This window comes from Tamandua tetradactyla, chromosome 23 (assembly GCF_023851605.1).
Source record: "Tamandua tetradactyla isolate mTamTet1 chromosome 23, mTamTet1.pri, whole genome shotgun sequence".
In the NCBI taxonomy this organism is placed as follows: domain Eukaryota; kingdom Metazoa; phylum Chordata; class Mammalia; order Pilosa; family Myrmecophagidae; genus Tamandua; species Tamandua tetradactyla.
The window spans coordinates 20,270,873-20,296,248 of NC_135349.1; the positions used below are offsets into that span (position 1 = coordinate 20,270,873).

General features: G+C 37.5%; 1 protein-coding gene and 1 pseudogene across 11 annotated transcripts in view; one reads left to right on the plus strand and one right to left on the minus strand.

The window, feature by feature from the left end:
* The window catches only part of LOC143667184 (olfactory receptor 4A47-like), a 275,202-nt gene that overhangs the window by 240,779 nt on the left and 9,047 nt on the right, over positions 1 to 25,376 (plus strand). Inside the window, exon 13 of one of the 11 annotated variants that reach the window (XM_077141123.1) lies at positions 277 to 13,091. The exons of the other annotated variants lie outside the window; for them this stretch is intronic. The gene's annotated coding sequence lies outside the window, so the exon portion shown is untranslated. Of the gene's footprint in view, positions 1 to 276; positions 13,092 to 25,376 lie in introns of those variants that run through there. 11 annotated transcript variants of the gene reach the window in all.
* On the minus strand, positions 8,351 to 9,288 carry LOC143667183 (olfactory receptor 4C46-like; annotated as a pseudogene).

The following is a 25,376-nucleotide window of genomic DNA, read 5'->3' on the forward strand; positions in this document are numbered from 1 at the left end:
TTAAAATAAAGCAAGGGAAGTATATAAATTATATTTTACCCATTAACTAACATAACCCTAATAAAAATGTAGAGAATAAATTGAACTTCTGTTTTAATTGAAGTGTTAACATGTTGAGCCAGGTTCCTAGCATTGTCAAGGTATGTCCTCATCTGAATTATTGGCTAGTTCCATTTCTGTGGTCCCTAAAGTTGTAAAGGTATCAAACATATCACATGAACATTCTCCAGAAGTAGATGGGAACATGCTGTTACTGAAAACACCTTGTTATTGCAGGCACTTTTACCTATGCCTTCCAGAAAAGACTCAGTTGCTTTACCTCTTCAATCGACACTCCTCAAGGCTACCTCTGTTGCAAGATTGAAGGGTCTCCTTAAGGCTACCTCTGTTGCAAGTATTGGAGGGTGCTGTGAGGAAATCTAATGGGACCCTGGAGCCCACTATTCTGTTTCCCAGAGGACCAATGATGCTGCGCTATAACGATTGTGGTAGTTAGATTCAGTTGTCAACTTGGCCAGGTGAAAGCACCTAGTTCTGTTGCTGTGGACATGAGCCAATGGTAGGTGCATCTCATCTGTTGCTAATTACATCTGCAGTCGGCTAGGAGGCGTGTCTGCTGCAATGAGTGACGTTTAACTTAATTGGCTTGTGCTTAAATGAGAGAACGCAATGTAGCACAGTCTAGCAGCTCAGCATTCCTCATCACAGCACTTGCAGCTCAGCCCAGGCCTTTGGAGAAGTCACCCCGGGGAAAGTTGTTGGAACCCAGGGGCCTGGAGAGAAGACCAGCAGAGACCATCCTGTGCCTTCCACGTAAGAAAAGAGCCTCAGTGGAAAGTTAGCTGCCTTTCCTCTGAAGAACCAACAAAATAAATCCCCTTTTATTAAAAGCCAATCCGTCTCTGGTGTGTTGCATTCCGGCAGCTAGTAAACTAGAACAGAGTTGGTACCGGAGAGTGGGGTGCTGCTGCGGTTTGCAAATGCCAGATCTGTTGGAACTGTGTTTTGGATGGCTAAGGGGAAGACTTTGGAGGAACTGTGAAGAGATTGATGGAGAAGTCCTGGAGGGCTTGAAGAGACTGTTGGTGTAAATGAAACCACCGCCAATCTTGACAAAGGAGGACACAAAAGGGAGAGATTGGAGTTTGCAGAGTGAGAACCATGGAAGTTCGGGTCTGAAGCCAAGAAACCTCGGCCAGGAGAGTGGACCCACCTGTATGCGTGGAGAGGGTGAGTTTACCCTGAAGGGCGAGGATGAGTCTCCCCTCTCATTGCAGTGGAAGAGTTGTACAGCCTCAGGCCTTGGAAAAGGTGAAGCACGCTCCTTGGGGGACTGGGAGAGCCTGGCTGCCACCATGTGGAGGGGTTGAGCGTGTGCCCCAGAAATGGCAGAGAGCCCAGGAGTGGCCCTGATGCCTGGAGAGAGTGGAGCCCAGAGGTGGTCTCCTCGATGTTCCCCGAGGTTGATTTGGAAAGAGGCAGGCCACTGCATAGGCCCTTGGAAGGGGTGGGACTGCCACTTTCTACAGCCAAAGGATAAATGGCTTTCAGACTTTGAAATCCAATGGTGTTTGCCTGCAGGTTTTCCTTCCAATTTCTCCCTATGGAAATGACAATCTATATCCTGTGAATATCCTCCTTTGCATCTTGGCACTAGACAACTTGTTTTGAGATTCACAGGTCCACAGCAAGAACAGAATTTTTTGCATCTGTTTAAGGTGATGCTTGAAGTTGCCAAGTTGACAAGGGGTGGACATGTGTTAGTTAGATTCAGTTGTCAACTTGGCCAGGTGAGCATACCTAATCTTGTTGCTGCGGACATAAGCCAACGGTATGTGAACCTCATCTGTTGCTAATTACATCTGCAGTTGGCTAGGAGACGTGTCTGCTGCAATGAGTGACGTTTAACTTAATTGACTTGTGCTTAAATGAGAGAACGCAATGTAGCACAGCCTAGCAGCTCGGCATTCCTCATCTCAGCACTTGCAGCTCAGCCCAGGCCTTTGGAGAAGTCACCCCGGGGAAAGTTGTTGGAACCCAGGGGCCTGGAGAGAAGACCAGCAGAGACCATCCTGTGCCTTCCATGTAAGAAAAGAGCCTCAGTGGAAAGTTAGCTGCCTTTCCTCTGAAGAACCAACAAAATAAATCCCCTTTTATTAAAAGCCAATCCATCTCTGGTGTGTTGCATTCCAGCAGCTAGCAAACTAGAACAACGATTGTACAAGAAAATACCTCCTGAAGCTATAATTGCCAGAGTTATGTGGTCAAAATCTAAAAAGACACAATTAACACTAAGACCTACCTCTATGAGGGGGTAGCATCTATAATATTATAAGCTTAACACCTACTGCTGAGGTAGGTTTCCTACTAGCTGAGGAAAAACTTGTGCATTAATTAGTGTTAAGTGCTGTGCTGTATATATATATACAGACAAATATGACAATATATCTTCAATCCTAAATCATATGCAAGGTGATATTGATCATGTTAAAGACTATAGTAAACTAAACTCATTTTTTAAGTGGTTAATGAATTTACCCATGAAATGGAAAATAGCCTTTATTAACATGACTTTTATTTTGGTTGTCAAATGTTTGTCTTTCTATCTTGTATATTGTAACTGTGGGTTTATGTCCAGAACACCTTCCAGATTATATATAAACTTCTTCACCTTTGCTCAGCAAGAAGCAATTACTAAGATGGGGTCTTTGCCCACATTCATTTATAAGAAATGCTCACAAAATGTCACTTCTGGAGAATAAGAAAATGTTGTATAAATGGGGGGATTGATAGCTACATAGAAAAAATGCTCAATATAATCCTTTACTTGGAAAATGATTAGTGTAGTCTTTAGTAACTAGATGACCATTTATTAGTATTTCACTTAAGCAGCCTTGAGTAAATATAAGCACAAAAGCCTTTGTTGAAATGGCTTTCAGTTGATATAATCTCAAAAAAAAAAAACCCTAATCTCTTTTCCTAGAAACCCTCCCACCGTTGCCTACAGGGCAATGCAAAAGACAACACCAAATAATCTGATAATTAACACCTTCCTCACCTTGAAAAACAGGCCTGAATGAAAGGTCTAACCTTCAAAATAATAGGGTATATTCAACAAAAAATTTTTCCTTTTCTATTTTTTCTTTTTCTTGTTTTTTTTTTTCCTTCTACTTTCTTCTGGATTCTGACCATATCTTATCTGTTTGGGGTTATGAAAGTCAAAATAATCCTCCTCTCTCTGATCTGGTCTTGCAAAATTTTTCACTCCGGTTCCTAACATGTGCACCTGTAATAAAATTCACTTTCCCATTAAGGCAGAGATTTGTTTCTCTGTACCAGGTGGAATCAGGCACCATCTAAATCAGGCAGGTTTAGATATTAAAGACTGTGCTTTTTTGATGGTAAAAACCAGTTCCTGGTTTGAATCTGTTATGTACCCCAGAAAAGCCATATTATTTTAATTTAATCTTTTGGGGGCAGATGTATTGTTTGTTGGAATACTTTTATTATGCTGTTTCCATGGATATGTGACCCCACCCATTCAAGGTGAGTCTTATTCTGCTTACTGAAGCCCTTTAATAGAGATATTTTGGAGAATGCTCAGAGAGAAATGCCCTACAAGAAGCTAAACAAGGACCCACATAACCTGGAGGACCCAGAACCTGGAGAGATCCATGAGAAGCTAAGAGATTAAATTCAAAGTTTGTCCTGAGACACAAAGAGAGGACCCACAGCACTTAACAGGAGATGCTTCCTGGACATGTTAAGAAAAGACTTGCAAGAGGCAGAGAGAAAACCACTGGAATCAGAAGCTGAAAGAAATAAACTGGGAGTCAGGACCAGAAGATCTCAGGGACATGCCTTCCCAGCCAACAGAGATGTTCCAGATGCAAGTCACCTTTCTTCAAGTCCAAGTATCATTTTGTTGATACCTTAAATTTGGACATTTTCATGACATTACAACTGTAAATTTATAATCTAATGAATCCCTTTTATAAAAGCCAATCCATTTCTGGTATATTTCATTTTGACCTCTTTAACAAACAAAAACAGATTTTGGTACCAGAGAAATGGGGTGGTATGACTTGAAAATACCAGAAATACTGGTTTTATGGTTAGTAAGCTGCCAGAATGTGATATACCAGAAACAGAATGGCTTTTAAAAAGTGGGAATTTATTAAGTTGCAAGTTTACAGTTTGAAGACCATAAAAATGTCCAAATTAAGGCAAGGATATGAAAATGTCCAAATTAAGGCAAGGATATGAAAATGTCCAAATTAAGGCACCAATAAGTGGTTTCCTTCACTCAAGAAAGACCGATGAAATTTGCAGTTACTTTCTCAGCTGGAAGGGCACATGGCAAAGTCTGCTATCTTTCTCTCCCAGCTTTATATTTCATGAAGCTCCCCCAGGGGTGTGTTCGTTTTTCATCTCCAAGATGAAGCATAGGCTATGATGTTTCTGTTTGTGCTTTCCAAAATTGTTCCACCTTAAAGGGCTCCAGTAAACAACTCCAACTTGAATGGGTGGAGACACAGCTCCATGGAAGCCACTTAATCAAAAATTATCACCCACAATTGGGTGGCTCACATGTCCTTGGAAACAATAAGAAAGAAATTGCAGTGATTTTGAATGAGGATTAAAGGTCATAGCTTTTCTGGGGTTATATAATAGCTTAAAACCAGCACAACTGGTATGGATTTAAAAGGCATAAGGGAAAGATTCTAGAAGAATTGTGAAGAACTTGATAGAAAAGGCCTAGACTGCTTTGAAGAGACTGCTGGTAGAAATATGGATGCTAAAGGCATCTCCAATGAGGCCTAACATGGAAATTATGAATGTGTCATTGTAAACTGGAAGGAAGCTGACACTTGTTTTAAAGTGGCATAGAATTTGGCAAAATCGAGCATTGTTGTTAGAAGGGAGCATTTGAAAGTGATCAGCTAGCATATCTATCTGAGTAAATCTCTACACTAAATGTGGAAAATGCAGCTTGGCTTCTCTATGCAACCTATAACAAAATGTGAGAGGAAAGAAATAAGCTGAGACTGAACTCTTGGGTACAAAAAACCAGAAACTAATAGTTTGGAAAATTTTGATCTTTTTGACAATAATTCCCCAGAAAATAATGCCCCACGTGAGGATTTAGCCAAACATGGAATTAGCCAGTCATTTTGTTATGAGCCAGGATTGAAAGTAGAATTTACTCAGGAAGTATTTGCAGAAAGACCTATTGTCTGATGATTTTGAGCCCTGTATGCTACATGCGAAGCCAACAAATGTTTTGTGAGATCTGTATGAATGAAACCACTGCAGTCTGGACTAAAAGGAACAGAAAAGGGATATATTGAATGAAAAATGACTTCAAATGAAAAATCACGGAAGCTAAGGTCTGGAGCCAAACAATCTCAGGTGAGGAGAGCAGACATATGCATTCATGTGTAGATGATGAGTTTGCCCCAGAGGCAGAGGTTGGGTCTGCTTCCTTGAGGTTCAGGAAGAGATGTGGTGCCCCAGTCCTCGGAGAGTGTTTAAAACATTCCTCTGGCACCGGGGAGAGCCTGGCCTCCACCCTCACTGTTCTGAAGGGGTTGGGCATGTGCCTTGGAGATGGCAGAGTCTAGGTGCCATCTAAATGCTTGAGGATGGTAAAGCTGAGAATAAGGTGGTCTCATGAATGCTGCCCAAATCTGCAACCGTCATGTCAGTGTTTGGAGAGAGCAGGGCCATGGAGTAAGCCCTTGGTGGGGGTGGGATGCCACTCTCAAGCCCTGAGGATAAAACATCATTCTGTATATGACTCTTAGACTTTTAAATCTAATGGAGTTTGTTCTGCAGGTTTTAAGATCTGTTTGGGACATTTGGCCATTGTTTTCTTTCCAATTTCTCCTTATGGAAATGGGTACATACCCTATGACTGTCCCTTCTTTGTATATTGGAAGAGCTAACTTGTTCTAAGTTTCACAGGTCGACAGCCAGAGGAGAATTTTGTCTTAGGAGAAACTGAGCTTTTAGCTGACTTTGATGGAAATTTGTACTGTTTTTGAATCTGTATATTTGCATTGTTACTGAAATGGTTTAAGGCTTTTGTGATATTGTGATGAAAAGAATTTATTTGTTATATGGAAAGAACATTTATTTTGGGGGTACATAGGGTGGAATGTACTCATTTGAATTCATTGTGTACCCCAGAAAAACTGAGTTATTTTAACCCAATCTTGTGGGGGCAGATCTATTCTTAGGTGGAACCACTTTGGTTAGGTTGTTTCCATGGACAAATCACCCTACCCATTCAATATGGGTCTTAATTTGTTTATTGGAGTCCTTTAAGAGAGAAGTATTTTGGAGAGGCCTCCAAAAGAAATGCCCTAAGAGATAAGCAAGGGCCCACAGAACCTGAAGGACCCAGAACCTGGAGAAAGCCAAGAAAAGGTAAGAGATGAAATCCAAATTTTGCCCGTGAGAAGCTAAGAGAGAGCCCACAGACTTAGAAAGAAAAATGTCACAGAGACGTTAAGAGAAGACCCACAAGAAACCTAGAGAAAACAACTGGAATCAGAAGCAACTAACCAGGAGCAGGGACCAGCAACACCAGCTATATGTCTTCCCAGCTGACAGGGTTTCCAGGTGCTAGTGACCTTTCTTCCAAATCTGGATATCATCTTATTGATGCCTTAAATTTAGACATTTCTATGGCCTCAGAATTGTAAATTTGTAGCCTAATAAATCCCCTTTATAAAAGCCAACTCATTTTTGTTATGTTGCATTCTGACAGCTTTAGCAAACTGAAACACTCTATAAGGTAAGATCTGGGTCTCTCCTTGCTCTCTGCTAAAGCCCAACAACTGTCACATTTCTTAGGCTCAAATATATTTATTGCTTAATTAATGAAGGAAATAACAGAATATAATGACATGTGTAGACAGAGACATATATTTTTCAAAACCGCATTTAATAATTAAATATTACCAGAAAGTAAATGGAGTAACAGAAAAACAGTACATAAACAGACAACATTTGAAAGATAATGAAAGCTTGTTCACAGCAGAGACAGTACTGTGGTAAATTATTTTCTTATAGCTAGGAATCTGTTTCAATTTCCTTCTCATTTATGAGTTAAATCAAGGATGGAAAATAAATAAATAAAAGTGTGATACATCCATGAGACCTTGTTAAATTTCTCCTTAGAATCTGAAAAAGATAAAGGTAGGAAACAATTCCCCAGTATTTCATACTATTTTTATGCTGAATGTTTTATTCAATTTATTCATGTGATTAATACTTGTATACATAAATTCAGAAGTTATTGTGTACTTCACGTTGTGCTACCTTACAAAAATAATTGCATCTTTCTGACAACTACTGTGCTGAGCTATGATCACTTTGGAGACTTACATTATTTGAACCATTATTCTTTATTTTGGTTTATAAACATAAGACAGGTTAAATGAATAATAAAAATCATTTCTGAATCCCACAAGGAAAGTTAGGAACATGGCAAAATCTCATTACATTGTATTCTAATGTTAAATGTTTATTGTTTTTATAGTCCTGAACTATAGTTAGTTACCAAGAATTTGCAAGCAATGAATGACCGTGAATTGTGATATAAAAATAAGCAGTTCTTAATGAAAAAGTATAAGCTTTATATCTATAGAAAATGAAATACTATATACAGTGTACCCAGCAGATTCTCTCTGTTAATAGTTACTCTAATAATTACTTGGATTTTGCATCATTATTGCCTGGCAGTGTCTCATAGCTGTTAAGAGCATGGCTGTGAAATCAGTTAAAACTGGGTTCCTGACTCTTTGATGCATCTGTATTTCTTTTGCATTCCCTTTTCTAACAGTTTCCTCACTTGTAAAATAGAGAGAGCAGCAATGCCAACCCCTTTGGATATTGCATGTTAATGATCAATATCAATATATATTATTAGTTTTTCCTTTTTTATTAGAAGTGTCTATAAATCCACATATATGGATGACTCCAACAAATCTAAGACAGATTTGGCAGAATTTTCCAAGTACAAAAAAAAATGGTCCAGTTACATTTCCTCCCATTTATTTTTTTCTTTTTTGTCATATCTCCTTTTTTAAATTTAATTTATTTTGTATTATCAAATCAAAACAACATATAAACATGAACATTTAAAATGCCTCAAAATCTTTCTGATAGGTGCCTTTATTATTCTCCCATTTCTTGCTTTCAGCTCTGCCTCTTTCAATGCAGAATCTAAGAATTGCAGTGACTGTTTTTTCTTTCTTTCTCCCATAAGCATTACCTGTTGAGATAAGTCCAGATATACTTTGGACACTTCCTTAGTTAAAGTATTTGGCTCCAGGGATATTTATTTGTAACCAGAAACAGTGTTCCTACTGCACACTCTCCTGATAGCATTTTTCATCTGGTCATTTATTAAGGTATAAATTAATGGATTTAACATAGGAGTTATGTTAGTGTACAATAAAGCAATTGCTTTATCAATGGATAGAATAGCTACTGGTCTCATATACACAAATATGCAGGGCACAAAGAATAAGGTGACTACCATGATGTGGGAGACAGAGGTGGACAGAATTTTGTGCCTCCCCTCCAAGCTGTGGTTCTTTAGGGAGTGCAGGATGGCCACATAGGAGACCAGCAAAAGGATGAAGTTTAACAAGCAGATGAGCCCACTGTTAGCAGCTACAGAAATCCCTAGAGTGTGGGTATCAGTGTAGGCCAGACTGAGGAAAGGATTCAGATCACACATGAAGTGATCCACGATGTTAGGGCCACAGAAGAATAATTGAAACGTGAAGGTGATCTGTACGGTTGCATGAAGAAAGCCTCCTACCCACACCACTCCCACTAACAAGCCACACAATCGCTGGTCCATGATGGTGGTGTTGTGCAGAAGCTTACATATTGCCACATAGCAGTCATAAGCCATCGTGGTAAACAGGATGATCTCAGCACCTCCAAAGAAATGTTCCCCAAAACTTGGGTCATACATCCACTGAAGAGGATGGTCTTCTTTTCATAGAGTGAATCTATGATCAGTTTTGGAGTATTGACAGATGAATAGCAGGCATCTATAAAGAAGAGATATGCCAGGAAATAGTACATGGGGGAACCCAACAATGGACTGGAAATGATGGTAACCACAATGACCCCATTGTCTACCATAGTGATGATATAGATGACAAGAAACACAACAAATATTATTTTTTGCATCTCAGCATTCTCCATGAGCCCCAATAAAACAAATTCTGTTACATTGTTTCTATTATCCATGAATTTCATGTGTCTTTTAATAATATTATCTGAAAGTAAAACAATTTTATTAATGCAACCTTGAATTTATTATGCTTTTCCATTATGAGATAATAAACATCTGAATTATATTGATTTTTCCATTCATATGAGAGTATTTTGAGATAGAAATAACAGCTATGCATTATTGGAACTTATTAAAATTGCCTCCCAGGTCTAATTCTGTAAAGGGCATAGAAATGAAGAAATTTGGTAAACACACAGGGCAGTTTGTGTTTGATTGTCTATGCTTACTGATGACTAACATCCTAATTTAGAAGCAGTGACAAGTAAATATATTTGCAGATTCCTGCAAGGGTAGATAGAACATGGACATATGGATGTAAGGCTAGGGAATTTGCTCTTTACTTTGCAGAAAATGGAGACTCTTGGAAGACATTGAGAAACTAAGTGGAAGCATAAAGAGGAATCAGGGGGAAAGGGGAATATTCGAATATTGCTATTGCAAGACCTTCTATGCCTTGAAGGAAGAATGGGCTGAAGTTCAATAAAGTGGAAGCCAGTGACAGAGAAATTAAATAGGAGACTAATTGTAGCAGTGGACACACGAATAGCAGGTTATTGGTGATGTTAATGAAAGAAAGAGTAAAAATGCTACTGTAAAGCATTCAAACTGTTCCCTGCCTGAATATAATTATCTTTATCATAGCTAATAGTATATATCCTTTTAATGATTCCTTGGTATGTATACAGTATGGAGGTAAGAGCTGTGTATGTGAGATTTTATTTAATCCTTAAGACACCCTGTGTGATGTGTAGTGCTCACCCATTTTTCAGTAAGGTGATAGGCTCATATATTGATGGTAATCGTTAAAATAGTGATGGTAATATGACCTAAACTTATTTTCCACCTTGTGTTCTAAGTGTCTTACAGACATTGGCTTATTTAATGCTCCTAAAAGCCTTTTCAATATGTTTTAATATGTTTTATCAGGAGCACGGAGATGTTAAGGGCAGAATGAAGGCTCTTAGCTTATTTTGATTGTCTTTTCCTTTTTATCATAACAAGCAATGCTCAAATAATATTCTAATATTACTATAACAATTATTATTTAAGTAGTGTAAAAGTAACTCTTGCATCTAGAATCATTAAAGTTTTACAGAAATGGTGGTATGACTTGAAAGATACCCTTCACTTTGGCCTCTCCTCATTCCTTCATTTTCCTTTCCCTGTCCTTATCCCTCTTTCTCATTCCCCAAGAGTCTTCTGCAAAATTCTGAAAAATGCCACAGTCATTAAATATATAAGTTTAGAATGAGACAGACTAGATGAATTCCTTGTTCTTCTGCTTGCAACTTCATTTGTTTGAATACATTACTTGGTATGATGAGACTGATCATATCCACCTCACAGGTGGTTATGAGAAGTGATTGACAGCATATATGAAAATAGTGTAGGGACACACACAGGGCTTTCCTATATTTCATTATATGACAGTCTATGTGCCTATGAGGTAGTGAGAATTGACAATAATGGGGAGAACTTTTAACAATGAAATAAGCTACAAAAGGAATAATTTTCAAATTCAACTTTAAAGAAGCCCCAGAGACTCATATTATTGAAATCATATTCTCACAATAAATTCTGCACTTTGTGTCTTTATTAAACTAATTAACTGATTTTGTGTCATTATATATTCATATGTACATTTTTTTGTGTGTGACAGAAGTGCACTTCAACATGTTTTTATCCTCATGGTGTGTTGACTATTAAAGGATATTGTCTCATGATAAAAGCATGGTGCCAGATGTCAGAGACCTTGGTCACAGTCCTTTAAATTGCTGGTCTTCTCTGAATCTTCTCATCTTCATCTGTTAAATGAGGTTAATGTATTTATAATCTTTGGAAGGAATGGCATGAGGATAAAATACTTCCATTCTGAAGAGTGTTGTAAATAAAATAATGCTTTACATACATGGAAAGGAACAGTCTTTAAGAAGAGTCACTACCACTGGAAAAAAAAAACCTTAGTTACTTTATAGATCATCTTAATCATGTTTTGGGCTATTCATGAACAATCTCATCTTAAAATTGAACACTTCTTGGAATTGATAACTTTTTAATAAGGAAAAATCCAGCCACATACCAGGAGGGAAACTAGTCAGTTCAAGTCAACAGTTGGTAAGAAAGTGTTCTGAAGAGCCTATATCTTTTTCTTTTTTTAATTTAAAACTCAAAATCTTTTCAAGAAAACATGGGATTCATTTTAGAATGTACTCACTTGAAATAAGTTGAAGAATTGGTCTTCTGTATATAAATGGATCTGCTCATGAAGGGCAAGAGGCAGAAAACATGGAGGAGACACATTTGCATGGGTGCCTCCACCCTTGATGCATCTTGCTCTAGAGATGTGAACAATAGCAACTTTACATTCAACAAGGTGTCCAAGAAGGTTCAGGGACCTGGTCTTTTAGCTGCTACTTTCTCTCCTAGGAGCTAATCATCTCCTTTGATGGAACGGATTTGTTTTAGAAACAGTTATTCTGGAGGGTCATAGTTGGGAAAAAAAGCTATTCATTAATGGGGAATTGTATCCTTGCACTTGCAGCCATAATCAATTAACCTCATTCTCTTTCTGAGCCTCTATTATTGAGAAAGCTGAATGCCATTTGATTAGTACGGTGATATAATCCCCAAGTGGGAAGTTTTGATGCAGTTTTCCTATTGATTTATAACACTGAGGGAGCTTCCATTTTCTTATCAGCCTTAAACATTTTCTGATTACTTAGCATTTTTGTATCAGTCTTAAACATTTTAATTGCTTATTTGAAAAGTGTAGCAGTGAAGTTATAAAAATTATAGCAGCTATTCTTAAGTACAAGATCCCTTACAGTATTTTGCACATTTTACCAATAGGCTTTGGAAGTAGACAGAAATTACAGAATGCTACAAATTAGTTATGATGTCCATAGACAGGATGTGGAATATTAGGCGGCCTTAAAAATGTGGATATGTGTACAAACCACAAGAATAGAGTTCCAGATGTTTACTTCCTTGTCACTTAGTATGCTTGTCTCCTTTTGGCCATTCCAGGAAGTATGTAGTCAAAAAGTATTGTGGTTTAATTTGTACTTCTCTGCTGACTAATGAGGCTGATCTTTTTTTATCATCTTCATTTGTGAAGTTTCTATTCAAGGTCTTTATACATTTTTAAAATAGGGCTTCTGTTAACTTTCTTACTGAATTTTGAGTGTTCTTTGTCATACATGTGATGCTGATATAATTTTCATAAGGGTGTGCTTTGACAAGATTTCATTTTTACAACACTGTCCTCTGATGAGCAGAAGTTTAAATAATTTTATAAAAGTCCAAATGTCATCTTTTTCTTAATGTTCATTCTTATTGTATCATATCTAGGAAATATTGGTCTACTCCAAAGTCATAAAATTTTACTCTAGAATTTTTACAATTTTATCTTTCACACAAAAGTCTCTGACAGATCCACTTTGAGTTTTTATGTATGTTGTGAAATAGTATTTGTTTTATTTTATTCCATGTGTGTAGCCAGTTGATCTAGCAAAAGCTGTTGCTAGATAAGAAAGTCTTTTCTTTCCCTGTCAAATTACTTTGACATTTTGTAAAAGAAATCATATATTTGAGTCTATTTATGGGGTTTTTATTCTGTACCACCAATCTGTATTATTATCCTTATGCCAGTGTCACACACTGTTTAATATTGGATTAAATTTAATATTTTATAGAAAGTCTTGAAATAAGGTACATCAAATCCTGCAACTATGCTGTTTTTTTTTGGAAAGTGATTTGTGCTACTCTAGGTTTTTATTTTAATTTCTATGTAAATTTAACAATAAACATGCAATTTTCTCCAAAAACCCTTCTGATTTTTAAGTGGAATTGCATTGAGTCTATAAAACATATATGGTGAAAATAATGTCCTCTAATTCACCAACTTGTTTTATCTCAGAATTTAATTTCTCTCAGGAGCATTTCTTGCTTTCATATACTGATTGTGAATGTATTTTAAAGTTAACCACTAATATTAACAAGCATTGGAAATCAACAGAAAGGAAATACAACCAATGCATCCTACCAGATTGGGCCTAGTCCTTAAGTTTTCTGTGCTCTGTTATGAGATTCTGAACTCCCCAGAGAAAGCCTGCCCTCTTGCAAAGACAGCTTTTGATGAAGCCATTGCTGAACTTGATACATTATGTGAAGAGTCTGACAAAGATAGCATGCTATCTAGTAATGAAATTATTGAGAGACAACTTAATATAGTGGCCATCAGAAACCCAGGGCACCAAGCTAAAGCAGGAGAAAGAGTAGGAAATTAATTGGCTTTCCAATTTTTGACTGCCTCATTCTAAAATTTACATGGTATATGGTTTGTCATCCATGCTGTCCCCTAAACAGCTTTTTCTTTCTGATTTATAACAGGTTTATTTTACTTTTATTTGAATTTCTTCATTTCTCATGTGATTTATATGTTCATATTAGGCATGTAGAGCCAGTTAACACTTGGGGAGTTACCTGTTTTCATCTTTAGGTGGACAATATGGGGACATGGTATTTTCATATGTTATAAATGTTTGGCATAGTACATTTGTTACATTGTGACTTCACAAGAGCCAGTGTTAAAACTGCTGAATCTAAGCAAAGAAAACTGTCTACTTATTGGTTTGTCCTGCTGGGAGATAAAATGGATAATTTTTTCCAGTCTTAAACTATAAGCATAGTTATTGTGGGTACAAATCTTAAATAACTATTCTTAGTTATTGTGGGTACTTTAAGATTTGGAAAACCTTCCAAGACTATGATAGAAATAGATATGCCATAGACATTATATGTTAAACCATATGCTTGTTTATAATAGCAATCTCAAACTGTACACTTTTGACCCTATTTGCAGTCCTGTTCCTTTAGACAAGTTTGTGACACAATTTACTCTGGGAAGGGCAGAAACAGTTCACATTCCATTATTTGTAAAGTTAACTGCTATTTGCTTTCATTGTTTTTGCTACACTCATTTTATTTGTGTTTAAATGTTTGAGGCAACCTAAGAACAAATGTACAAGTAATGATGTAACAATGAGTTGCTTGAAATCCATTACTTCATGTATTTCAAGCACAGCAGCAAAACAAATACACATTATATAACTTTTTAAAAGTTTTTTGCTTTTTGGATTTTTTGTGATAGTTGCCTAATATCCATGTGCTGTAAAAATAGTTAACAGGGAAATAATTTGATGATGCCTGCTTTGTTTAATATCTTATGAAATGTTCAAATAGATTTAGATAGTTGGGAATATCACCCAATATATTGTCCTTTCCTATGACCTTTGTGTATTTGTTTTTTCCTTTTATTGTAATATTCTGTTATCCATTTCTTGTGGGTGATAAGAAATATGAAAGGTCTATGATATAACATGGGAGTGTGCCCATTGCCTAAAGTGATGTATCTTAACCTGATAGGATCTTGGTTTTGTTGTTAAAATATGACACATATTTTTTCCAAGGCTGAAAACATGGTCCCAACATACATATAATGTACAGGAGTTGCTTTCCATATTTGGAGAATGTGTCTACTTCAGTGAGATAACGCTGGAGCCCATAACTAGGGAATAGCATTTCTACATGGTCAAGATGCCATACTCATGTGAAAACTAAGCCCTAGTTAATGTGGCTCAGCTTACCATGTTGTACAGCCTAAGCTCATTGGCATGAGTCACACAACTGTGTTGTATCTTTGGCTTCTGCTTTCATCAAGGTGTGTCCTCCACTCCTCTTAAGTTTCAGCACATTCTGGCATCCAAGGTGTGCTTCCATGTCTGGTGGTAGACCCAGCAAGCAATTATAACAAAGTGTTGTGTACATACTTTGTTAATTTGGCAATTCCATTGTTGTTCTGCTTAAATGGCCCTTTGCCATGGACATCATCAACATGAGTGATAAATAGATCTCTTTTCCATCTTACAAACTGTTGCCATAACCCCTGTCTCCATACAGGTGAGACCCCAATAAGCCAATCATTGACTGTCAGTTGCTGGACCATATGGCTATCCCATTTGCAATGGCCCATGAGTCTGTAAACAGTAGCAAGAAGTTGTGCTCGGAGTGGCCTGCACAGAGTTTAGCCCATTGGGCAGAGCGCTCCTGTCCAGTCTCAGTCAGTAGGTGACTATCCTTGTGACAAATGCAGTTCCGATGTTTCCATCAATCTTGAGTTTTCCAGATCTATCTATGAACCAAGCCACCTCATCATCTGGAACATCTTTGAACTAGGGTCCCACATAGCCAAGGACAGGGAAAGAATAGACTCTGTGGATCATTCCACCATCTCCAACAAATAACTATGTGTTCATGGTGTCATCTGACACCCTGAGACCCCAATCATGCTCAGCCTTGGATATAAAATTTCCATTTACTGATGGAGCTTTGCTAAGTCAGTCTTACTTACTTAGTAGGATTAGTGAATATACATGTGAGGATGGGTGGTTACAATAGTTGAGTCACATATGGTATGTCAGTGGAAGAGCAATACAGTTCCCTGTGTGGGCTGCCACTGTTTGCAGGACCCAAGGATTTGTTTCACCCCATTTAATCTGTGGTAATCTATTTTCATCCTCCAGGTACCTGAGTTGCTTTTTCCCATCCAGACTGAGTTGTAAAATTGTATTAGGGTGCTTTTTAACACTCTTGCTTACAAAACCCTGAACCAAGAATTCAATGTCCTTTTCCCCACATGAGAGCCAGTACTGCTTTTGTTGAACATCTTGGTTGAGCTTTGGCAACTCCAGTGGTGAGTGGGAGTGGACGTGTCCTAAGATATCTTTTGAAAGAAAGGGGCATACCCCTTCAGATTTTGCCAAGTGTTCAGAACCACTGGCAGCCAGAAAAATTCACTCACCAGTGGGAACTGATACCAAACAAATGCAAGGTTCCCTGGCAGGTGCATATAAAAGTCAATTCATGACACCAGGGCTTCAAAAGGAGAAAAGCTTTATTGTTATGCATGAAGCAGGAGATCAGATGGCCTATTGACCCCCAAATCTGTCTGTCTCCCAAATACTAAGAAATTCAGGGTTTTTATGGAATCAACCAAGGGGAGATGGAGTTGTTATGGTTACAATCCTTACAATATCAAGTATACATAGGACTGAGACTAAGCTAAAATAAGCATTACAAAAGCATTAGGAGGACTGAGGCTAGGCTGGAAAAACCATTATAATAGTAAGTATACACAGGGCTGAGATTAGATGAATTTCACTAACTTCACATACTACTTTTGTCCATTCTACAATCTAGAAAGAAAAACATCTATATAATGAAACAGAAATTATAATATTTGTTAATTCTTAATTTCTAGGTCACAGAACCACAATCAATGACATTTGAAATGGTGTAAAGGGCCACATCCATACCTGGTGTCAGGTTCATATTTTAAGGTTTGGTTGCTCTGGTCCAATAGTGAATTGAAGGAGAACACAAAGAACCTCTGGTAGAGTGGTCATCTTTAGTATTCCCTGTGCTCTGTTCTCTCTATCTCTCATCCTTTTCTCCCCTCTCATGAAGCTTACAGAGCAATAGTCCCATATATGCTAAATTAAACAAAAATGGCACTTTACCAACAGGCAACATCATTCATGGAATACATGATTGGATACATGTTACATTATCGGTTTACATAACAGGTGTTGTGTTATGGCTACATAACAAGCTACAATCAGCTTCCCTAGAGTTTCAGACCTTGAAGCACTTAAGGCAGCCATCTAAGCAGGCTGTTTATAATAAACAATTTCTCAAGCCCTACACCTGACAAACCCACTTGCCTTCCTCAGTTCACCGCATCTGTCCCAAACGTCTCCCAATGCAACTAATTTGCCCTTGTCTTTACTGGAGATAAGGATTATGGTCACTTGGCACCTGTATCTGGGAGCCCAATGAAGGTCTGGACACCCCATTTTCCCCTTCTACCTGAGCAGGGGCATAGGAATACTAGAGATCTGCAGATCTTAGCCCCACCTTTAATCACTCTTTTTAAAGTGAGGCTGGGGTACAGAAAAGGGCTATCATCCTCCCTATGTAGTATTTCAGGCCCATAATTGGAATTCTCTTCCTCACCATCCTGGCCTGGACACAGTAATTGGAATTCTCTTCCTCACCATCCTGGCCTGGACACAGAAAGGCCTTATCAATGGTTGCTCCCTCACTTGAGTTCAGGGACTCAGAGGCTGTGGTGTGGGATTCTACATGTATTCAGTCCTGTGAACCCTCTTCATCCTGTTCCTTAATGGAGGGACACCCTTCTGCTTGATGTACTTGGTGGAATTCTTCCATAGAAATCTCATAATGCTATTTCCACTCCAGAGTGGTATGCCACAATAACACTGGGGGAGAAGAAAGGAAACAGAGATCCTTTCATTGAGCAGGACCCTGTTTCATGAATGTCTCTAATGCCATCCAAGATGATTTTATCCATGTACTGCCCTTGGTCCAGATCCAATGACTAAGAGTTTTCTGCATATACTTTTAGGGTAGATATAGCCTCACGAACAATTTTCACTGGGGTTTTACTTCCTGGAAAGTCTCCCACAGTTGGAAAAGTCATTCACTTAGTCTCAGCAACCCAGATTAAAATTGGCATGGGCATGCCAATATCTCCATCTTGTTGGTTGTCATGTTTAATGTGGGAAAAAATGCCTTATTATAGAGGGAAAGTAGTTAACTATTCCAGATTAAACCACTGGCCCCCAGACGTGTGAGTCTGCAATGCCCCCTCATTGATTTCAGAAAGATGCAGCAATCAAGCCATATGACATGCTCATGGCTTATGCCCATATCTAGTTTTAACTTCCATAGTTTACTCTCAGAAAACATCTGCATTTGAACAGTTTGTTTTGCAGTCACCCCTTTGGTAGTTCTTCATTGAGTAAAAATAGCTCTAACCTGGGGGTCTACCTGGCAAATCTTTCCTGCACTGGGGTACCAGACTCTCCGCAGCTCTCTGGAGATATTTGCAATCCTTGACACAAAATAGGAGTTGACAAGTGGCAGGGGAGTGCACATGTAGCCAAGAATCGTTGTATAGTTCCTCTAATCTTCCCGGAATCCACCACCCTCTTCTTGAATATTATTCGCTTCACTAATATATTCCTGTTACCAGGTAGATTACTTACATACCACTTTTCCCCTCATGGTTAAAGAGAGGCCAGCAATTCAGTCAGCCTGTCAGCCCTACCATGTCTGAACTGATAATTCCTTATGCCTCCACCAGGTCTTCAGATCCTTTTTGACAATCCTGATGAGGATGCCAAACTGTAGGTGAGGAGAGATACTTAAAGAGATGACAACACACTACAATACAGCCTGTCTCACATAAGCTCTAATAGAAAGACGTTTAACTCACATAGATGAGACAGAGAAAGATCAGATTCACTACTGGATTTTGATTCCCATAACAGTTTGAAGTTGCATGTACCCCAGAAAAACATGTTCTTAAACCCAATCCATTTATGTGGGTGTGAACTCATTGTTAAGTAGGACACTTTTATGAAGCTACTTCAGTTAAGATTGGCCAAGCCCAATCAGGATGGGTCTTAATCATATTACTGGAGTCCTTTCCATGTTGAATGAAATTCAGGCAAAGAGAAAACCAGAGAGAGTAGTCACAAGCTTAACTTTAATGCACACAGGAAGGGAAGGAAGAGGTCAGGAGAGACTACTATATTAGTTACTATGTGACAGAAAACCCAAGCCTAGGATCACCAGGGACCTAGGGCAGAAGCCACAGTTTTCAGGCAAAAAGCATCAACTTGATGAGATCTTGATCTGGACTTCCACCCAGCCTCAAACTGTGAGTAAGTAAATTCCCATTGTTTAACCTGAGCCATTTCATGGTATTTACTTGAGCAGCCCAGAAAACTAAAACCGTTTCCCATAGCCAGTGTCTCAATTAGTGGCCAATACAGGCAAATGTTTTATGCAAAGCATCCCTTACGTGTTCACATATGCAATAGTGCTGAAATCCCTTTCCTTCCTTATCAGGGACAGATATACCACCCCTGTGGGAGCAACCTGCAAAGAAACATGCCCAATCAGGCTGTCTATAGTGAATGTTTACGTAGGCTTGGGAAAACAAGAGAAGGAATGTACCAGCAGTCCCCTTAACTTAGAGGGTTTGTATTTTATTCCACAGGACTTACACAACCAGTCCTGAGCACATAATGTATTTGTGGGCCCCAGGGGAAGGTGGCAGTCCATGCTAGGACTGAGGCCTACAACAGAATTTTATAATTGTGGTTTTATGATTTATGTGTTTGATCCATTTTAGGTTATTTTATTACATTGTATGAGGTAGGAGCCCCCTTCTTTAATTTGCATCTAGATACTATGATTTCTCAGCACCACTTTCTGAAAAGATTATTCTTTCTCAACTGTGCAGAATTGGCACCCTCATCAAAAATCAGTTGTCCATACATGTGAGGGTTTATTTCTGAACTCTCAATTAGATTTTTTAGCCTATATGCCTGTCTTTGTTCTAGAAGAGTACTGTTTCAGTTACTGTAGCCTTGTGATAATTTTTAAATCAGATATTGTTTTTCATTTTCAAGATAATTTTGGCTATTTGGAATCCCTTATTCATCTATATAAATTTGAAGATTGTCCTTTCCCTTTATGGAATCATAGTTGTTGGAAGTTTGAATGGGGGATTGCATTGAACCTGTAAGTTGGATTGGGTAGAAATGACATCCTAATGATAGCCTTTGAATCCATGAATGCAGAATTTCCTTCCATTTATTTAGTTTTGTTTAATTTCTTTTTGCAATGTTTTGATGTTTTCCATATGTTAGCCTTTTTATCATTACTTAAATTTATACCTAGGTATTTCATTCTTTTAGTTGCTATTGTAAATCAGATTTTTTGCCCTGATTGTCTCATCATAATGTTCATTAATAGTATATAGAAACACTATTGATTTTTTGCATGTTGATCTTTTACCCTGACATGTGGTAGTTAGATTCAATTGTCAACTTGGCCAGATGAACATGCTTAGTTATGTTGCTGTGAACATGAGCCAATGGTACATGAACCTCATCTGTTGCTGATTACATCTGTAGTTGGCTAGGAGGTGTACCTGCTGCAATGAATGACATTTGAGTTAATTGTCTGGTGCTCAAATGAGAGCGCAATGTAGCAGAGCCAAAGTAGCTCAGCATACCTCATCTCATCACTTGCAGATCAACCCAGGCCTTTGGAGATATAGAAAGGAGTCACCCTGGGGAAAGTTGTTGGAACCCAGAGGCCTGGAGAGAAGGCCAGCAGAGACCATCCTGTGCCTTCCCACATAAGAAAGAACCTCAGTGGAATGTTATCTGCCTTTCCTCTGAAGAACTAACAAAAGAAATCCCCTTTTATTAAAAGCCAACCTGTCTCTGGTGTGTTCCACTCCAGCAGCTAGCAAACTAGAACACCCTGCCACCTTTCTGAATTCATTTATTAGCTCAAGTAGCTCTGTTGATTATTTTTCTGGATTTTCTGTTTACAGGAGCATATCATTTGCAAATAAGGAAAATTTTACTTGTACCTTTCCAATTTGTATGTGTTTTCTTTCTTTTTGTTGCCTAATTGCTCTGGCTAGAACTTCTAGCACAATGTGCCATGACAGTGGTGAGAATGAGGATACTTGTCCTGTTCCTATTTCCTCAGTGCAGACTGTTACAGGGTTACCTAGAGAAGACTCAGCATGACCAAGGGTTTCAACCTCACTCCCAACATCATTATCCTTCCATATGTTGCCATCCCATTTTTCAGGGTCCCGCTCCTTTCCAGTCAATGTCCTCACTTTAATGGCAGACACAATGCAAGATTGAGATTTCAATTTGTGTTTAAATTTGCTACTCTAACAATAAGATTCTGTGTCTGGTTTTCAGAGATCTCAAGTCTACAGCTATAGGAAATAAGATTTTCCTTTAGGACACTCATAGAAAATTCTACATCTGTCAAATGGCATTTAAGCTTCTCATTTGAAGAATCCATAAACATAAAATTTATAAAAGTGTCTCACATAACCATGAAACATAGAGTCCAAAATCTGTAGAGCAGATGGTGAAGCTGATGATGGATTGTCTGGATGAACTCCCTAGGAGAGGCTCGCTAGCTGAAGTAGGAAGAAGGGACTATATCCTCTGAATTCTCCTTAAAAGGCTTCCAGTGATTAGATTAAGCATCACCGATTGCAGAAGACACTCCCCTTGGCTGATTACAAATGGAATGGATGCAGCCAATGTGATCATGATTTAATTCTATGAAATGTCCTCATAGCAACAAACAGGCCAGCACTTGCCCAGCCAGACAAACAGGTACCACCACTTGGCCAAGTTGACACATGAACCTGGCTATGACACAAAGTTAAGTCTATGTTTTGAGAGCTTTCTTATTTATTAATGTTAGTGCTTACAAATGTAAATATCTCTCTCAGCGCTGTCCTTGATGAATCCAATAAGTTCTGTCATGTTGTGTTTTCATTTTCATTTGCCTCTCAATAGTTCCTAAGTTGTATTTGATTTCTTCATTATCTCAGTGGTTGTTTGAGAGAATATTTAATTTCCATTTATTTATGAATTTCCCAAAGTTCTCTCTGTTATTGTTTTCATCCTTCAATCCATTGTAGTGGAGTAGATACATTGAAAGATTTCCATAGTTTTGAACTTACTGATACTTTTTTGTGATCTAATATATGGTCTACCCTGAATAATCACACATGTGTGCTAGATAAGAATTGGTATTCTGTTGTTGTTGTATTAAGTGTTGTGTATATGCATTTTAGATCTAGATGGTGTATCATATTGTCCAAGTGTCCTATTTCCCAGATGATCATCTCCCTGCATTTTTTATCCACTACTGAAGTTGATGTATTAAAGTCTCTTCTCTTAGTGAAGTGCCATATATTTCTTCCTTCAAATCTGTAAATATTTGCTTAATATAGTTGAGGTTCTGCTATTATGCGTTTGTGCATTTGTGATTATTATGCATTCTTGTTAAATTGGCCAAGGCATCAGGATATAATGATCTTCCTTATCAATACTAACAGTGTTCAATTAAAGTATGATATTAGTATAGCTATCCTAGTTATCTTTCAGTTATTTTTTGGATGGTATCTATTTTAGATCCTTACACTTTCAACCTACTTGTGTCTTTGAATTTAAGATGGATTCTTTCATAAGTTTCATGTAGTTTAGTCATGCTGTTTAATCCATTATACCAATCTCTACTGCTTGCCTAAACAACTGAATCCATTTAAATTTAAGTTAACTACTAATATTGCAACACCATATTGCTATTTGGTCTTTATAAGACTTACAACTGTTTTCATCAATTCTTCTTATAATGTCTAATATTCTATTTATTTGATATGTGTGTGTATTTTACTATATGAGTGGCTTCTCATTTATTTCTGTAATTTTAAATATATTTTATTTGTGGTTGCCATTAGGCTTATATGTGAAATTCTAATATATTCCAGTTACATTTGATTTGATAGCAACTTTATACCAATAAGATACTCATACATATTCCTGTACTTCTCTGTCCCACCACCTCATTGTTGTAACTGTTAATGATTCTATCTTTACCAGTTGCCTATGTCCAGCCATATATGTAGGATTTCAAGTTTAGAAACTAACTGAATTAAAAATTGGATATGCATACCCCAAAATTCAATATTATTGGCATGTATAATTATCCATATGGGTGCCCTTCCCAGAGGTGTTTATTGCTTAATGCTACTTCATACCTCTGTTCAGTGGCCTTTCCTTTCTATTTGAAGAAAACACTTTAGCATTTTTTATAAAGCAGGTTTAGTGCTGACAAATTTCCCTAGTTTTGTTTATCTTGAAATTTCTTAATCTCCTCCTCATATTTGGAAGACAGAATCACTGGAAATAAAATTATTGCTTGGCAATTTTTATTTCAGCAGTTTAAATATATAAGCCAGTGTTTTCTTACCTCCATGGGTTTCTGATGAGAAATTGGCATTTAATCTTATTGAGGATCCCTAGTACCTGTCCTATTGCTACACTTTTGCTCCATTCATCATTCGCTTTTTGTCTTTTGAACACAACTGTTTCATTATTATGTGCCTTGGTGTGGACCTTGTTGAGTTTATCTATTTAGATTTGATTAGTATCTTGGATGCATATGTTCATGTCTTTTAACAATTTTTTAGCCATTATCACTTCAAATGTTCCTTCTTCACTTCTCCTTCTTCTCTTCTTCAACTTCCACTATATATATAGTGTTATAGTTGATGCGTCCCATAGGCCCCTTCACCTGTGTTCACTTTTTTCTTTATGCTCACCACACTGGAACACTTCAATAGTCCTATCTTTAAATTCACTAAATCATTATTGATGCCTTAATTTGGACATTTTCATGGTCTTAGAACTGTTTATTTGTAAGATAATAAAATCCCACTATAAAAGCCAACCCATTTCTGCTATAATGCATTCCAATAGTTTTGCAAACTGAAATAATATGAGTGTAAGAAAAATCACCTCTTTCAGGCAGTGTATGACTCAAGACATTGCCCAATATTTTGGTGCTGCTGAGATCATCCTTCTCATATTGATGGCCCATGACTGCTATGTAGCAATCTGTCAACTCCTGCTTTGCATGGCCATCATGAGACTACGAATATGCTGTGTCATTATAGTGTAGGCCTGTACTGGAATCTTTGTCTGTGACACCACTGAAATCCTCTTCATTATGTATCTGCCCTTTTGTAGCTGCAATGTCACAGAACACTCCATGTGTGACTTGAACCATTTGTTGAAACTTTCCTCTAGGGACATCCATACATTCGATCCCATTGTTGCATATAACAGCAGGTTCATTTTATTTTCTGTTAAAATTTCTGGTCTTGATAGTCTTTTTATGTGCTCATCCTATAAACTACAAATTCTCACCTCTTAGAGGGGAGGTTCAGCCCTGTCTTCCTGTGTTTCTTACCTCACTGTAGTCATCTTATTCTTTGTGCCTGGCATGTTTGTGTTTCTGGACCCAGCAAACACCTTTCCTATAATAAAGCCAAAATTGTTCTTTATATTATGATAAATCCCATGTTATACTCCTAAGTGTATAGTCTCAGGAATGCAGTTGTGGGAAATGCTGAGGTAGTCTGGGGGAAAAGGTGACTTTGAGTGGCAGATAATCACAACCACATAAAATAGCTTTATCCATTTATCATTTAGAGAAAAGGAGATAATTTCTCTGGCTAGGGCCATGTGAATATTAAATGACAAAATTAGTTTGATGGTAGCATGTAAGCCTTTTGAGGAAAAAATCAAAGAAGGAATATCTCATTTAATTTATAATGCTTTTGGTTGTTAAACTTTAATATAATGTCAGAATCAGAGTTCTTATTAAAATTATGATTCCAAGAAACTTCTCTAGAGATTATACTCATTAGGACTGTTTTTGGAGTCTTTTATTTGCATTTTAAACAAATTTCACAGGTGATCTTGGCACACAATTAGTGTTATAGTGCTATGGATTATGTTCATACCTTAAGCCTATTAAATGAATTGTCTTATTAAGGCCTTTCCTGGGTGGTATCCTTCAGAAAAGTCTTCAGCAAAATAAAACCCTTTAATCTTCATAAATAATGCAATGTAAGCACTCAACATTTACAACTATAAGATAAAAAACATTCTGGGAAAGTAAAAATGTTCTGGGGTTTTATTCTCTCATCTTCTCTTTCTGTATTTTCAAAATTTCTATTATATCTAGTTTATTTCTTCCTTTATCTTTTTCTGACTCCAAAGGAAAAGTCTATCATTTATTCTTTCATCATCCATTGGTCTAAAATTCATTTTCATTCTTATATTTACTGGAAATTCCCATTAGGAGTCTTGTTTTCACAATTTTGTGTTTGGATGATATTATGTATTATCTCTTATATGTATTTTTTTGGAGATGGTAGGGTGTAGTATAGTATAATGATAAGAGCATAGAATCTGCTTAAGACAGCCTCAAGTTCAAATCTTAGTTTTGCCATTTATAATGTGAACTTTGACAAAACACAATGTCTTTAGGCTTC